The 15,254-nt window shown below is 43.7% G+C and overlaps 10 non-coding genes across 10 annotated transcripts; all 10 read left to right on the top strand.

The window, feature by feature from the left end:
• The first annotated feature begins 1,458 nt into the window (after positions 1 to 1,458).
• On the top strand, positions 1,459 to 1,541 carry TRNAL-CAG (transfer RNA leucine (anticodon CAG)). Its single transcript has one exon. It is a non-coding gene; the product is annotated as a tRNA-Leu (tRNA).
• Positions 1,542 to 3,556: 2,015 nt separating this feature from the next.
• TRNAL-CAG (transfer RNA leucine (anticodon CAG)) lies at positions 3,557 to 3,639 on the top strand. The gene has a single exon. It is a non-coding gene; the product is annotated as a tRNA-Leu (tRNA).
• A 192-nt stretch (positions 3,640 to 3,831) lies between these two features.
• On the top strand, positions 3,832 to 3,914 carry TRNAL-AAG (transfer RNA leucine (anticodon AAG)). Its single transcript has one exon. It is a non-coding gene; the product is annotated as a tRNA-Leu (tRNA).
• A 1,738-nt stretch (positions 3,915 to 5,652) lies between these two features.
• Positions 5,653 to 5,735, top strand: TRNAL-CAG (transfer RNA leucine (anticodon CAG)). Its single transcript has one exon. It is a non-coding gene; the product is annotated as a tRNA-Leu (tRNA).
• Positions 5,736 to 7,750: 2,015 nt separating this feature from the next.
• On the top strand, positions 7,751 to 7,833 carry TRNAL-CAG (transfer RNA leucine (anticodon CAG)). The gene has a single exon. It is a non-coding gene; the product is annotated as a tRNA-Leu (tRNA).
• Positions 7,834 to 9,133: 1,300 nt separating this feature from the next.
• Positions 9,134 to 9,216, top strand: TRNAL-UAG (transfer RNA leucine (anticodon UAG)). Its single transcript has one exon. It is a non-coding gene; the product is annotated as a tRNA-Leu (tRNA).
• A 632-nt stretch (positions 9,217 to 9,848) lies between these two features.
• Positions 9,849 to 9,931, top strand: TRNAL-CAG (transfer RNA leucine (anticodon CAG)). Its single transcript has one exon. It is a non-coding gene; the product is annotated as a tRNA-Leu (tRNA).
• Positions 9,932 to 11,945: 2,014 nt separating this feature from the next.
• Positions 11,946 to 12,028, top strand: TRNAL-CAG (transfer RNA leucine (anticodon CAG)). The gene has a single exon. It is a non-coding gene; the product is annotated as a tRNA-Leu (tRNA).
• Positions 12,029 to 13,327: 1,299 nt separating this feature from the next.
• Positions 13,328 to 13,410, top strand: TRNAL-UAG (transfer RNA leucine (anticodon UAG)). Its single transcript has one exon. It is a non-coding gene; the product is annotated as a tRNA-Leu (tRNA).
• A 632-nt stretch (positions 13,411 to 14,042) lies between these two features.
• Positions 14,043 to 14,125, top strand: TRNAL-CAG (transfer RNA leucine (anticodon CAG)). Its single transcript has one exon. It is a non-coding gene; the product is annotated as a tRNA-Leu (tRNA).
• Positions 14,126 to 15,254: the final 1,129 nt, after the last annotated feature.

Raw genomic sequence — 15,254 nt, 5'->3', positions numbered from 1 at the left:
TTTCTAATGCTCCATTCAAGAGATGTTTCCACTATGAAATGCAGAGCAAGGGGAAAGAGCACAAGTGATAGAGCGAGTGAGTGAGAAGGGGTGTTGAGGAAGGAAAGAATTAAACAAAGACAGAGTGAGTGAACGGCAGGTATGCCTAGAAGAGGAGACTAGAAGTGAAGGCGACATACTTTTCCCTGCTTTTGACCTCCCACCCATCCCAAACCGACCACAAACGTACCATCTATGCAACGTTGGTATGCAGAAATTCACGCCTCAGCCAGTGAGGGTGAGTCCCAGGCCAGGGGCTAGAGAGCAAAAGACTGCATGTGCTCAGACGTTCCCTGCTAGGGACAGTTGATCTGAAACAAGGTCTGCACACTTGTATCCAGCAAGGATCTAGAAATCCTGCATGAATCTGCAAGGCACAATGACAGCACACATTTGCATAATATGCCCCACCTTCTGCCTTCCTACTTCCTGTGCAGTAGTTGTTTGTGTAGAGAGAGAGGTCGCAGGCAAGGTAATTTTGTGAGTCGGATATAGGACCCTAAAAAGCTGGTGAGAGGTATGAGGTATTCTAAAAGCATAAAAATTGTACACCTGTGAAATAAAATGCTTTCACATGTGATCTTCTGTGTTTATTGTCCTGTGCATAAAGTTGCACCTTGTGTTTGAAGGTTTAAATTATTTCAGGCTTGCATGGAGGCAGAAATTTCTGAGTAACTTTTATACATTTCTTAAGACTCTGCTCTGTCAGGATGGCCGAGTGGTCTAAGGCGCTGTGTTTAGGCCGCAGTCTCCTCTGGAGACGTGGGTTCGAATCCCACTTCAGACATGACTTTTGGAGATGTAATCTCCTTTTTCAGGTTAACTTCTGATGGAAGTTGCATCTGTTGGTCTTCACCTGGGATGTGATTCCGTCCTCATCTAGTCAAGAGAGCTGGGGTTTCTCATATATTTCGGTTGTATAAAGTCTTGCTGACAAAGTGCAGTCCTTACTATATGAGCATAGGACCCATGTAAGAGCTCATCTGGAAGAGTCATGCTCTTGTATGCCCTGGCCAGACAGGCCATGCAAATATGGAAGAATGCCTAGCATCTGGTAGACAGTTGGACTCCAGCACACTTACGGCAATTTCCTCAGGGCTGTGATCAGGGGCTGCTTAGATTTGCGTATTCCACCCTATGTTGTGACATTGAAATTCCTTGTTGAATTTGCTTTAGCTAGCCAAGAGGTGGCTGTTGACTCAATTTCAAAGCAGCTTTGGGCCGTTCAAGTGGCTGGTTAATAGCACTTTCTCTTTGTACGCCTTAAAGGTCTAAAGAGTTCTTCATAGGTACTGCTCTCTATGGATTGTTCAAAGATCTGTTGGAAGTACTTATAATAGGATAAATAAATTGAGGGCATGCCTTTTCGGTACCCCACTTGCATGGCTGTCTGGCCTGTGGAAGGTTCCACAAATGCAAGTCAGGATGGCTGAGTGGTCTAAGGCGCTGCGTTCAGGTCGCAGTCTCTTCTGGAGGTGTGGGTTCAAATCCCACTTCTGACAATTGTGTGTTTACTCTACTTTTTTCTTGGGAGAGAAAAAATCAGATCATTTCCCTCACATGGGCTTATATGGTTGTCTACTTGGAAAAGTGCAGTGAGTTTTTTTCTTGCTCTAGCCACTCATGACCTAAGATGTGTGCTTTTTTTGGTTCACAATATCTTTCCCTCTCTGTAGATGATCAAGCAATGTGTGGTCAGGATGGCCGAGTGGTCTAAGGCGCTGCGTTAAGGCCGCAGTCTCTCCTGGAGGCGTGGATTCGAATCCCACTTCTGACAAACCTTTAAGTCCACTTTGTCTCTGAGTTCTTTTAGAATCTCAGCTAAAAATTGGCAGTGCATATAATATCTGAATAAGTAACAAACTTCAGTTTCAACTGCAAATTAATTTGCCCAATTCTGTCTTCAAGCTCGTATAATATTCTTCCAGCACTCGTGGTGTTTTATGTGTTTTTTGGGGGGTGCTTAAAAAGTCCCTTTTATTAATGAAATGGGTTACATTTTTGACTTGTGATATTTTTGGTTTCCAATAAGTAGATTGTTAATTTTATGTAACCTCATTTTCTAATGCTCCATTCAAGAGATGTTTCCACTATGAAATGCAGAGCAAGGGGAAAGAGCACAAGTGATAGAGCGAGTGAGTGAGAAGGGGTGTTGAGGAAGGAGAGAATGAAACAAAGACAGAGTGAGTGAACGGCAGGTAGGTCTAGAAGAGGAGACTAGAAGTGAAGGCGACATACTTTTCCCTGCTTTTGACCTCCCACCCATCCCAAACCGACCACATACGTACCATCTATGCAACGTTGGTATGCAGAAATTCACGCCTCAGCCAGTGAGGGTAAGTCCCAAGCCAGGGGCTAGAGAGCAAAAGACTGCATGTGCTCAGACGTTCCCTGCTAGGGACAGTTGATCTGAAACAAGGTCTGCTCTCTTGTATCCAGCAAGGATCTAGAAATCCTGCATGAATCTGCAAGGCACAATGACAGCATACATTTGCATAATATGCCCCACCTTCTGCCTTCCTACTTCCTGTGCAGTAGTTGTTTGTGTAGAGAGAGAGGTCGCATGCAAGGTAATTTTGTGAGTAGGATACAGGACCCTAAATAGCTGGTGAGAGGTATGAGGTATTCTAAAAGCATAAAAATTGTACACCTGTGAAATGAAATGCTTTCACATGTGATCTTCTGTGTTTATTGTCCTGTGCATAAAGTTGCACCTTGTGTTTGAAGGTTTAAATTATTTCAGGCTTGCATGGAGGCAGAAATTTCTGAGTGACTTTTATACATTTCTTCAGACTCTGCACTGTCAGGATGGCCGAGTGGTCTAAGGCGCTGTGTTTAGGCCGCAGTCTCCTCTGGAGACGTGGGTTCGAATCCCACTTCAGACATGACTTTTGGAGATGTAATCTCCTTTTTCAGGTTAACTTCTGATGGAAGTTGCATCTGTTGGTCTTCACCTGGGATGTGATTCCGTCCTCATCTAGTCAAGAGAGCTGGGGTTTCTCATATATTTCGGTTGTATAAAGTCTTGCTGACAAAGTGCAGTCCTTACTATATGAGCATAGGACCCATGTAAGAGCTCATCTGGAAGAGTCATGCTCTTGTATGCCCTGGCCAGACAGGCTATGCAAATATGGAAGAATGCCTAGCATCTGGTAGACAGTTGGACTCCAGCACACTTACGGCAATTTCCTCAGGGCTGTGATCAGGGGCTGCTTAGATTTGCGTATTCCACCCTATGTTGTGACATTGAAATTCCTTGTTGAATTTGCTTTAGCTAGCCAAGAGGTGGCTGTTGACTCAATTTCAAAGCAGCTTTGGGCCGTTCAAGTGGCTGGTTAATAGCACTTTCTCTTTGTACGCCTTAAAGGTCTTAAGAGTTCTTCATAGGTACTGCTCTCTATGGATTGTTCAAAGATCTGTTGGAAGTACTTATAATAGGATAAATAAATTGAGGGCATGCCTTTTCGGTACCCCACTTGCATGGCTGTCTGGCCTGTGGAAGGTTCCACAAATGCAAGTCAGGATGGCCGAGTGGTCTAAGGCACTGCGTTCAGGTCGCAGTCTCTTCTGGAGGCGTGGGTTCAAATCCCACTTCTGACAATTGTGTGTTTACTCTACTTTTTTCTTGAGAGAGAAAAAATCTGATCATTTGCCTCACATGGGCTTATATGGTTGTCTACTTGGAAAAGTGCAGTGAGTTTTTTTCTTGCTCTAGCCACTCATGACCTAAGATGTGTGCTTTTTTTGTTTCACAATATCTTTCCCTCTCTGTAGATGATCAAGCAACATGTGGTCAGGATGGCCGAGTGGTCTAAGGCGCTGCGTTAAGGCCGCAGTCTCTCCTGGAGGCGTGGGTTCAAATCCCACTTCTGACAAAACTTTAAGTCCACTTGTCTCGGAGTTCTTTTAGAATCTCAGCTAAAAATTGGCAGTGCATATAATATCTGAATAAGTAACAAACTTCAGTTTCAACTGCAAATTAATTTGCCCAATTCTGTCTTCAAGCTCGTATAATATTCTTCTAGCACTCGTGGTGTTTTATGTGTTTTTTGGGGGGTGCTCAAAAAGTCCCTTTTATTAATGAAATGGGTTACATTCAGTCTTGTGATATTTTTGGTTTCCAATAAGTAGATTGTTAATTTTATGTAACCTCATTTTCTAATGCTCCATTCAAGAGATGTTTCCACTATGAAATGCAGAGCAAGGGGAAAGAGCACAAGTGATAGAGCGAGTGAGTGAGAAGGGGTGTTGAGGAAGGAAAGAATTAAACAAAGACAGAGTGAGTGAACGGCAGGTATGCCTAGAAGAGGAGACTAGAAGTGAAGGCGACATACTTTTCCCTGCTTTTGACCTCCCACCCATCCCAAACCGACCACAAACGTACCATCTATGCAACGTTGGTATGCAGAAATTCACGCCTCAGCCAGTGAGGGTGAGTCCCAGGCCAGGGGCTAGAGAGCAAAAGACTGCATGTGCTCAGACGTTCCCTGCTAGGGACAGTTGATCTGAAACAAGGTCTGCACACTTGTATCCAGCAAGGATCTAGAAATCCTGCATGAATCTGCAAGGCACAATGACAGCACACATTTGCATAATATGCCCCACCTTCTGCCTTCCTACTTCCTGTGCAGTAGTTGTTTGTGTAGAGAGAGAGGTCGCAGGCAAGGTAATTTTGTGAGTCGGATATAGGACCCTAAAAAGCTGGTGAGAGGTATGAGGTATTCTAAAAGCATAAAAATTGTACACCTGTGAAATAAAATGCTTTCACATGTGATCTTCTGTGTTTATTGTCCTGTGCATAAAGTTGCACCTTGTGTTTGAAGGTTTAAATTATTTCAGGCTTGCATGGAGGCAGAAATTTCTGAGTAACTTTTATACATTTCTTAAGACTCTGCTCTGTCAGGATGGCCGAGTGGTCTAAGGCGCTGTGTTTAGGCCGCAGTCTCCTCTGGAGACGTGGGTTCGAATCCCACTTCAGACATGACTTTTGGAGATGTAATCTCCTTTTTCAGGTTAACTTCTGATGGAAGTTGCATCTGTTGGTCTTCACCTGGGATGTGATTCCGTCCTCATCTAGTCAAGAGAGCTGGGGTTTCTCATATATTTCGGTTGTATAAAGTCTTGCTGACAAAGTGCAGTCCTTACTATATGAGCATAGGACCCATGTAAGAGCTCATCTGGAAGAGTCATGCTCTTGTATGCCCTGGCCAGACAGGCCATGCAAATATGGAAGAATGCCTAGCATCTGGTAGACAGTTGGACTCCAGCACACTTACGGCAATTTCCTCAGGGCTGTGATCAGGGGCTGCTTAGATTTGCGTATTCCACCCTATGTTGTGACATTGAAATTCCTTGTTGAATTTGCTTTAGCTAGCCAAGAGGTGGCTGTTGACTCAATTTCAAAGCAGCTTTGGGCCGTTCAAGTGGCTGGTTAATAGCACTTTCTCTTTGTACGCCTTAAAGGTCTAAAGAGTTCTTCATAGGTACTGCTCTCTATGGATTGTTCAAAGATCTGTTGGAAGTACTTATAATAGGATAAATAAATTGAGGGCATGCCTTTTCGGTACCCCACTTGCATGGCTGTCTGGCCTGTGGAAGGTTCCACAAATGCAAGTCAGGATGGCTGAGTGGTCTAAGGCGCTGCGTTCAGGTCGCAGTCTCTTCTGGAGGTGTGGGTTCAAATCCCACTTCTGACAATTGTGTGTTTACTCTACTTTTTTCTTGGGAGAGAAAAAATCAGATCATTTCCCTCACATGGGCTTATATGGTTGTCTACTTGGAAAAGTGCAGTGAGTTTTTTTCTTGCTCTAGCCACTCATGACCTAAGATGTGTGCTTTTTTTGGTTCACAATATCTTTCCCTCTCTGTAGATGATCAAGCAATGTGTGGTCAGGATGGCCGAGTGGTCTAAGGCGCTGCGTTAAGGCCGCAGTCTCTCCTGGAGGCGTGGATTCGAATCCCACTTCTGACAAACCTTTAAGTCCACTTTGTCTCTGAGTTCTTTTAGAATCTCAGCTAAAAATTGGCAGTGCATATAATATCTGAATAAGTAACAAACTTCAGTTTCAACTGCAAATTAATTTGCCCAATTCTGTCTTCAAGCTCGTATAATATTCTTCCAGCACTCGTGGTGTTTTATGTGTTTTTTGGGGGGTGCTTAAAAAGTCCCTTTTATTAATGAAATGGGTTACATTTTTGACTTGTGATATTTTTGGTTTCCAATAAGTAGATTGTTAATTTTATGTAACCTCATTTTCTAATGCTCCATTCAAGAGATGTTTCCACTATGAAATGCAGAGCAAGGGGAAAGAGCACAAGTGATAGAGCGAGTGAGTGAGAAGGGGTGTTGAGGAAGGAGAGAATGAAACAAAGACAGAGTGAGTGAACGGCAGGTAGGTCTAGAAGAGGAGACTAGAAGTGAAGGCGACATACTTTTCCCTGCTTTTGACCTCCCACCCATCCCAAACCGACCACATACGTACCATCTATGCAACGTTGGTATGCAGAAATTCACGCCTCAGCCAGTGAGGGTAAGTCCCAAGCCAGGGGCTAGAGAGCAAAAGACTGCATGTGCTCAGACGTTCCCTGCTAGGGACAGTTGATCTGAAACAAGGTCTGCTCTCTTGTATCCAGCAAGGATCTAGAAATCCTGCATGAATCTGCAAGGCACAATGACAGCATACATTTGCATAATATGCCCCACCTTCTGCCTTCCTACTTCCTGTGCAGTAGTTGTTTGTGTAGAGAGAGAGGTCGCATGCAAGGTAATTTTGTGAGTAGGATACAGGACCCTAAATAGCTGGTGAGAGGTATGAGGTATTCTAAAAGCATAAAAATTGTACACCTGTGAAATGAAATGCTTTCACATGTGATCTTCTGTGTTTATTGTCCTGTGCATAAAGTTGCACCTTGTGTTTGAAGGTTTAAATTATTTCAGGCTTGCATGGAGGCAGAAATTTCTGAGTGACTTTTATACATTTCTTCAGACTCTGCACTGTCAGGATGGCCGAGTGGTCTAAGGCGCTGTGTTTAGGCCGCAGTCTCCTCTGGAGACGTGGGTTCGAATCCCACTTCAGACATGACTTTTGGAGATGTAATCTCCTTTTTCAGGTTAACTTCTGATGGAAGTTGCATCTGTTGGTCTTCACCTGGGATGTGATTCCGTCCTCATCTAGTCAAGAGAGCTGGGGTTTCTCATATATTTCGGTTGTATAAAGTCTTGCTGACAAAGTGCAGTCCTTACTATATGAGCATAGGACCCATGTAAGAGCTCATCTGGAAGAGTCATGCTCTTGTATGCCCTGGCCAGACAGGCTATGCAAATATGGAAGAATGCCTAGCATCTGGTAGACAGTTGGACTCCAGCACACTTACGGCAATTTCCTCAGGGCTGTGATCAGGGGCTGCTTAGATTTGCGTATTCCACCCTATGTTGTGACATTGAAATTCCTTGTTGAATTTGCTTTAGCTAGCCAAGAGGTGGCTGTTGACTCAATTTCAAAGCAGCTTTGGGCTGTTCAAGTGGCTGGTTAATAGCACTTTCTCTTTGTACGCCTTAAAGGTCTAAAGAGTTCTTCATAGGTACTGCTCTCTATGGATTGTTCAAAGATCTGTTGGAAGTACTTATAATAGGATAAATAAATTGAGGGCATGCCTTTTCGGTACCCCACTTGCATGGCTGTCTGGCCTGTGGAAGGTTCCACAAATGCAAGTCAGGATGGCCGAGTGGTCTAAGGCGCTGCGTTCAGGTCGCAGTCTCTTCTGGAGGCGTGGGTTCAAATCCCACTTCTGACAATTGTGTGTTTACTCTACTTTTTTCTTGAGAGAGAAAAAATCTGATCATTTCCCTCACATGGGCTTATATGGTTGTCTACTTGGAAAAGTGCAGTGAGTTTTTTTCTTGCTTTAGCCACTCATGACCTAAGATGTGTGCTTTTTTTGTTTCACAATATCTTTCCCTCTCTGTAGATGATCAAGCAACATGTGGTCAGGATGGCCGAGTGGTCTAAGGCGCTGCGTTAAGGCCGCAGTCTCTCCTGGAGGCGTGTGTTCGAATCCCACTTCTGACAAAACTTTAAGTCCATTTTGTCTCTGAGTTCTTTTAGAATCTCAGCTAAAAATAGGCAGTGCATAAAATATCTGAATAAGTAACAAACTTCAGTTTCAACTGCAAATTAATTTGCCCAATTCTGTCTTCAAGCTCGTATAATATTCTTCTAGCACTCGTGGTGTTTTATGTGTTTTTTGGGGGGTGCTTAAAAAGTCCCTTTTATTAATGAAACGGGTTACATTCAGACTTGTGATATTTTTTGGTTTCCAATAAGTAGATTGTTAATTTTATGTAACCTCATTTTCTAATGCTCCATTCAAGAGATGTTTCCACTATGAAATGCAGAGCAAGGGGAAAGAGCACAAGTGATAGAGCGAGTGAGTGAGAAGGGGTGTTGAGGAAGGAGAGAATGAAACAAAGACAGAGTGAGTGAACGGCAGGTAGGCCTAGAAGAGGAGACTAGAAGTGAAGGCGACATACTTTTCCCTGCTTTTGACCTCCCACCCATCCCAAACCGACCACATACGTACCATCTATGCAACGTTGGTATGCAGAAATTCACGCCTCAGCCAGTGAGGGTAAGTCCCAAGCCAGGGGCTAGAGAGCAAAAGACTGCATGTGCTCAGACGTTCCCTGCTAGGGACAGTTGATCTGAAACAAGGTCTGCTCTCTTGTATCCAGCAAGGATCTAGAAATCCTGCATGAATCTGCAAGGCACAATGACAGCATACATTTGCATAATATGCCCCACCTTCTGCCTTCCTACTTCCTGTGCAGTAGTTGTTTGTGTAGAGAGAGAGGTCGCATGCAAGGTAATTTTCTGAGTAGGATACAGGACCCTAAATAGCTGGTGAGAGGTATGAGGTATTCTAAAAGCATAAAAATTGTACACCTGTGAAATGAAATGCTTTCACATGTGATCTTCTGTGTTTATTGTCCTGTGCATAAAGTTGCACCTTGTGTTTGAAGGTTTAAATTATTTCAGGCTTGCATGGAGGCAGAAATTTCTGAGTGACTTTTATACATTTCTTCAGACTCTGCACTGTCAGGATGGCCGAGTGGTCTAAGGCGCTGTGTTTAGGCTGCAGTCTCCTCTGGAGGTGTGGGTTCGAATCCCACTTCTGACATGACTTTTGGAGATGTAATCTCCTTTTTCAGGTTAACATCTGATGGAAGTTGCATCTGTTGGTCCTCACCTGGGATGTGATTCCGTCCTCATCTAGTCAAGAGAGCTGGGGTTTCTCATATATTTCGGTTGTATAAAGTCTTGCTGACAAAGTGCAGTCCTTACTATATGAGCATAGGACCCATGTAAGAGCTCATCTGGAAGAGTCATGCTCTTGTATGCCCTGGCCAGACAGGCCATGCAAATATGGAAGAATGCCTAGCATCTGGTAGACAGTTGGACTCCAGCACACTTACGGCAATTTCCTCAGGGCTGTGATCAGGGGCTGCTTAGATTTGCGTATTCCACCCTATGTTGTGACATTGAAATTCCTTGTTGAATTTGCTTTAGCTAGCCAAGAGGTGGCTGTTGACTCAATTTCAAAGCAGCTTTGGGCCGTTCAAGTGGCTGGTTAATTGCACTTTCTCTTTGTACGCCTTAAAGGTCTAAAGAGTTCTTCATAGGTACTGCTCTCTATGGATTGTTCAAAGATCTGTTGGAAGTACTTATAATAGGATAAATAAATTGAGGGCATGCCTTTTCGGTACCCCACTTGCATGGCTGTCTGGCCTGTGGAAGGTTCCACAAATGCAAGTCAGGATGGCCGAGTGGTCTAAGGCGCTGCGTTCAGGTCGCAGTCTCTTCTGGAGGCGTGGGTTCAAATCCCACTTCTGACAATTGTGTGTTTACTCTACTTTTTTCTTGAGAGAGAAAAAATCTGATCAGTTCCCTCACATGGGCTTATATGGTTGTCTACTTGGAAAAGTGCAGTGAGTTTTTTTCTTGCTCTAGCCACTCATGACCTAAGATGTGTGCTTTTTTTGTTTCACAATATCTTTCCCTCTCTGTAGATGATCAAGCAACATGTGGTCAGGATGGCCGAGTGGTCTAAGGCGCTGCGTTAAGGCCGCAGTCTCTCCTGGAGGCGTGTGTTCGAATCCCACTTCTGGCAAAACTTTAAGTCCATTTTGTCTCTGAGTTCTTTTAGAATCTCAGCTAAAAATTGGCAGTGCATAAAATATCTGAATAAGTAACAAACTTCAGTTTCAACTGCAAATTAATTTGCCCAATTCTGTCTTCAAGCTCGTATAATATTCTTCTAGCACTCGTGGTGTTTTATGTGTTTTTTGGGGGGTGCTTAAAAAGTCCCTTTTATTAATGAAATGGGTTACATTCAGTCTTGTGATATTTTTGGTTTCCAATAAGTAGATTGTTAATTTTATGTAACCTCATTTTCTAATGCTCCATTCAAGAGATGTTTCCACTATGAAATGCAGAGCAAGGGGAAAGAGCACAAGTGATAGAGCGAGTGAGTGAGAAGGGGTGTTGAGGAAGGAGAGAATGAAACAAAGACAGAGTGAGTGAACGGCAGGTAGGCCTAGAAGAGGAGACTAGAAGTGAAGGCGACATACTTTTCCCTGCTTTTGACCTCCCACCCATCCCAAACCGACCACAAACGTACCATCTATGCAACGTTGGTATGCAGAAATTCACGCCTCAGCCAGTGAGGGTGAGTCCCAGGCCAGGGGCTAGAGAGCAAAAGACTGCATGTGCTCAGACGTTCCCTGCTAGGGACAGTTGATCTGAAACAAGGTCTGCTCTCTTGTATCCAGCAAGGATCTAGAAATCCTGCATGAATCTGCAAGGCACAATGACAGCATACATTTGCATAATATGCCCCACCTTCTGCCTTCCTACTTCCTGTGCAGGAGTTGCTTGTGTAGAGAGAGAGGTCGCAGGCAAGGTAATTTTGTGAGTAGGATACAGGACCCTAAATAGCTGGTGAGAGGTATGAGGTATTCTAAAAGCATAAAAATTGTACACCTGTGAAATGAAATACTTTCACATGTGATCTTCTGTGTTTATTGTCCTGTGCATAAAGTTGCACCTTGTGTTTGAAGGTTCAAATTATTTCAGGCTTGCATGGAGGCAGAAATTTCTGAGTGACTTTTATACATTTCTTAAGACTCTGCACTGTCAGGATGGCCGAGTGGTCTAAGGCACTGTGTTTAGGCCGGAGTCTCCTCTGGAAGCGTGGGTTCGAATCCCACTTCTGACATGACTTTTGGAGATGTAATCTCCTTTTTCAGGTTAACATCTGATGGAAGTTGCATCTGTTGGTCTTCACCTGGGATGTGATTCCGTCCTCATCTAGTCAAGAGAGCTGGGGTTTCTCATATATTTCGGTTGTATAAAGTCTTGCTGACAAAGTGCAGTCCTTACTATATGAGCATAGGACCCATGTAAGAGCTCATCTGGAAGAGTCATGCTCTTGTATGCCCTGGCCAGACAGGCCATGCAAATATGGAAGAATGCCTAGCATCTGGTAGACAGTTGGACTCCAGCACACTTACGGCAATTTCCTCAGGGCTGTGATCAGGGGCTGCTTAGATTTGCGTATTCCACCCTATGTTGTGACATTGAAATTCCTTGTTGAATTTGCTTTAGCTAGCCAAGAGGTGGCTGTTGACTCAATTTCAAAGCAGCTTTGGGCCGTTCAAGTGGCTGGTTAATAGCACTTTCTCTTTGTACGCCTTAAAGGCATAAAGAGTTCTTCATAGGTACTGCTCTCTATGGATTGTTCAAAGATCTGTTGGAAGCACTTATAATAGGATAAATAAATTGAGGGCATGCTTTTTCGGTACCCCACTTGCATGGCTGTCTGGCCTGTGGAAGGTTCTGTAAATGCAAGTCAGGATGGCCGAGTGGTCTAAGGCGCTGGGTTCAGGTCGCAGTCTCTTCTGGAGGCGTGGGTTCAAATCCCACTTCTGACAATTGTGTGTTTACTCTACTTTTTTCTTGAGAGAGAAAAAATCTGATCATTTCCTTCACATGGGCTTATATGGTTGTCTACTTGGAAAAGTGCAGTGAGTTTTTTTCTTGCTCTAGCCACTCATAACCTAAGATGTGTGCTTTTTTTGGTTCACAATATCTTTCCCTCTTTGTAGATGATCAAGCAACATGTGGTCAGGATGGCCGATTGGTCTAAGGCGCTGCGTTAAGGCCGCAGTCTCTCCTGGAGACGTGGGTTCGAATCCCACTTCTGACAAAACTTTAAGTCCATTTTGTCTCTGAGTTCTTTTAGAATCTCAGCTAAAAATTGGCAGTGCATATAATATCTGAATAAGTAACAAACTTCAGTTTCAACTGCAAATTAATTTGCCCAATTCTGTCTTCAAGCTCGTATAATATTCTTCTAGCACTCGTGCTGTTTTATGTGTTTTTTGGGGGGGGCTTAAAAAGTCCCTTTTATTAATGAAATGGGTTACATTCAGTCTTGTGATATTTTTGGTTTCCAATAAGTAGATTGTTAATTTTATGTAACCTCATTTTCTAATGCTCCATTCAAGAGATGTTTCCACTATGAAATGCAGAGCAAGGGGAAAGAGCACAAGTGATAGAGCGAGTGAGTGAGAAGGGGTGTTGAGGAAGGAGAGAATGAAACAAAGACAGAGTGAGTGAACGGCAGGTAGGCCTAGAAGAGGAGACTAGAAGTGAAGGCGACATACTTTTCCATGCTTTTGACCTCCCACCCATCCCAAACCGACCACAAACGTACCATCTATGCAACGTTGGTATGCAGAAATTCACGCCTCAGCCAGTGAGGGTAAGTCCCAGGCCAGGGGCTAGAGAGCAAAAGACTGCATGTGCTCAGACGTTCCCTGCTAGGGACAGTTGATCTGAAACAAGGTCTGCTCTCTTGTATCCAGCAAGGATCTAGAAATCCTGCATGAATCTGCAAGGCACAATGACAGCATACATTTGCATAATATGCCCCACCTTCTGCCTTCCTACTTCCTGTGCAGTAGTTGTTTGTGTAGAGAGAGAGGTCGCAGGCAAGGTAATTTTGTGAGTCGGATACAGGACCCTAAAAATCTGGTGAGAGGTATGAGGTATTCTAAAAGCATAAAAATTGTACACCTGTGAAATGAAATGCTTTCACATGTGATCTTCTGTGTTTATTGTCCTGTGCATAAAGTTGCACCTTGTGTTTGAAGGTTTAAATTATTTCAGGCTTGCATGGAGGCAGACATTTCTGAGTGACTTTTATACATTTCTTGAGACTCTGCTCTGTCAGGATGGCCGAGTGGTCTAAGGCGCTGTGTTTAGGCCGCAGTCTCCTCTGGAGGCGTGGGTTTGAATCCCACTTCTGACATGACTTTTGGAGATGTAATCTCCTTTTTCAGGTTAACATCTGATGGAAGTTGCATCTGTTGGTCTTCACCTGGGATGTGATTCCGTCCTCATCTAGTCAAGAGAGCTGGGGTTTCTCATATATTTCGGTTGTATAAAGTCTTGCTGACAAAGTGCAGTCCTTACTATATGAGCATAGGACCCATGTAAGAGCTCATCTGGAAGAGTCATGCTCTTGTATGCCCTGGCCAGACAGGCCATGCAAATATGGAAGAATGCCTAGCATCTGGTAGACAGTTGGACTCCAGCCCACTTACGGCAATTTCCTCAGGGCTGTGATCAGGGGCTGCTTAGATTTGCGTATTCCACCCTATGTTGTGACATTGAAATTCCTTGTTGAATTTGCTTTAGCTAGCCAAGAGGTGGCTGTTGACTCAATTTCAAAGCAGCTTTGGGCCGTTCAAGTGGCTGGTTAATAGCACTTTCTCTTTGTACGCCTTAAAGGCATAAAGAGTTCTTCATAGGTACTGCTCTCTATGGATTGTTCAAAGATCTGTTGGAAGTACTTATAATAGGATAAATAAATTGAGGGCATGCTTTTTCGGTACCCCACTTGCATGGCTGTCTGGCCTGTGGAAGGTTCTATAAATGCAAGTCAGGATGGCCGAGTGGTCTAAGGCGCTGCGTTCAGGTCGCAGTCTCTTCTGGAGGCGTGGGTTCAAATCCCACTTCTGACAATTGTGTGTTTACTCTACTTTTTTCTTGAGAGAGAAAAAATCTGATCATTTCCTTCACATGGGCTTATATGGTTGTCTACTTGGAAAAGTGCAGTGAGTTTTTTTCTTGCTCTAGCCACTCATAACCTAAGATGTGTGCTTTTTTTGGTTCACAATATCTTTCCCTCTCTGTAGATGATCAAGCAACATGTGGTCAGGATGGCCGATTGGTCTAAGGTGCTGCGTTAAGGCCACAGTCTCTCCTGGAGACGTGGGTTCGAATCCCACTTCTGACAAAACTTTAAGTCCATTTTGTCTCTGAGTTCTTTTAGAATCTCAGCTAAAAATTGGCAGTGCATATAATATCTGAATAAGTAACAAACTTCAGTTTCAACTGCAAATTAATTTGCCCAATTCTGTCTTCAAGCTCGTATAATATTCTTCTAGCACTCGTGGTGTTTTATGTGTTTTTTGGGGGGTGCTTAAAAAGTCCCTTTTATTAATGAAATGGGTTACATTCAGTCTTGTGATATTTTTGGTTTCCAATAAGTAGATTGTTAATTTTATGTAACCTCATTTTCTAATGCTCCATTCAAGAGATGTTTCCACTATGAAATGCAGAGCAAGGGGAAAGAGCACAAGTGATAGAGCGAGTGAGTGAGAAGGGGTGTTGAGGAAGGAGAGAATGAAACAAAGACAGAGTGAGTGAACGGCAGGTAGGCCTAGAAGAGGAGACTAGAAGTGAAGGCGACATACTTTGCCATGCTTTTGACCTCCCACCCATCCCAAACTGACCACAAACGTACCATCTATGCAACGTTGGTATGCAGAAATTCACGCCTCAGCCAGTGAGGGTAAGTCCCAGGCCAGGGGCTAGAGAGCAAAAGACTGCATGTGCTCAGACGTTCCCTGCTAGGGACAGGTGATCTGAAACAAGGTCTGCTCTCTTGTATCCAGCAAGGATCTAGAAATCCTGCATGAATCTGCAAGGCACAATGACAGCATACATTTGCATAATATGCCCCACCTTCTGCCTTCCTACTTCCTGTGCAGTAGTTGTTTGTGTAGAGAGAGAGGTCGCATGCAAGGTAATTTTGTGAGTAGGATACAGGACCCTAAATAGCTGGTGAGAGGTATGAGGTATTCTAAA

The sequence above is a fragment of the Lissotriton vulgaris genome, chromosome 8, assembly GCF_964263255.1.
Source record: "Lissotriton vulgaris chromosome 8, aLisVul1.2, whole genome shotgun sequence".
NCBI lineage: Eukaryota > Metazoa > Chordata > Amphibia > Caudata > Salamandridae > Lissotriton > Lissotriton vulgaris.
The sequence above is the reverse complement of the archived record's forward strand: the minus strand, read 5'-3'. Positions and strand labels throughout refer to the sequence as shown.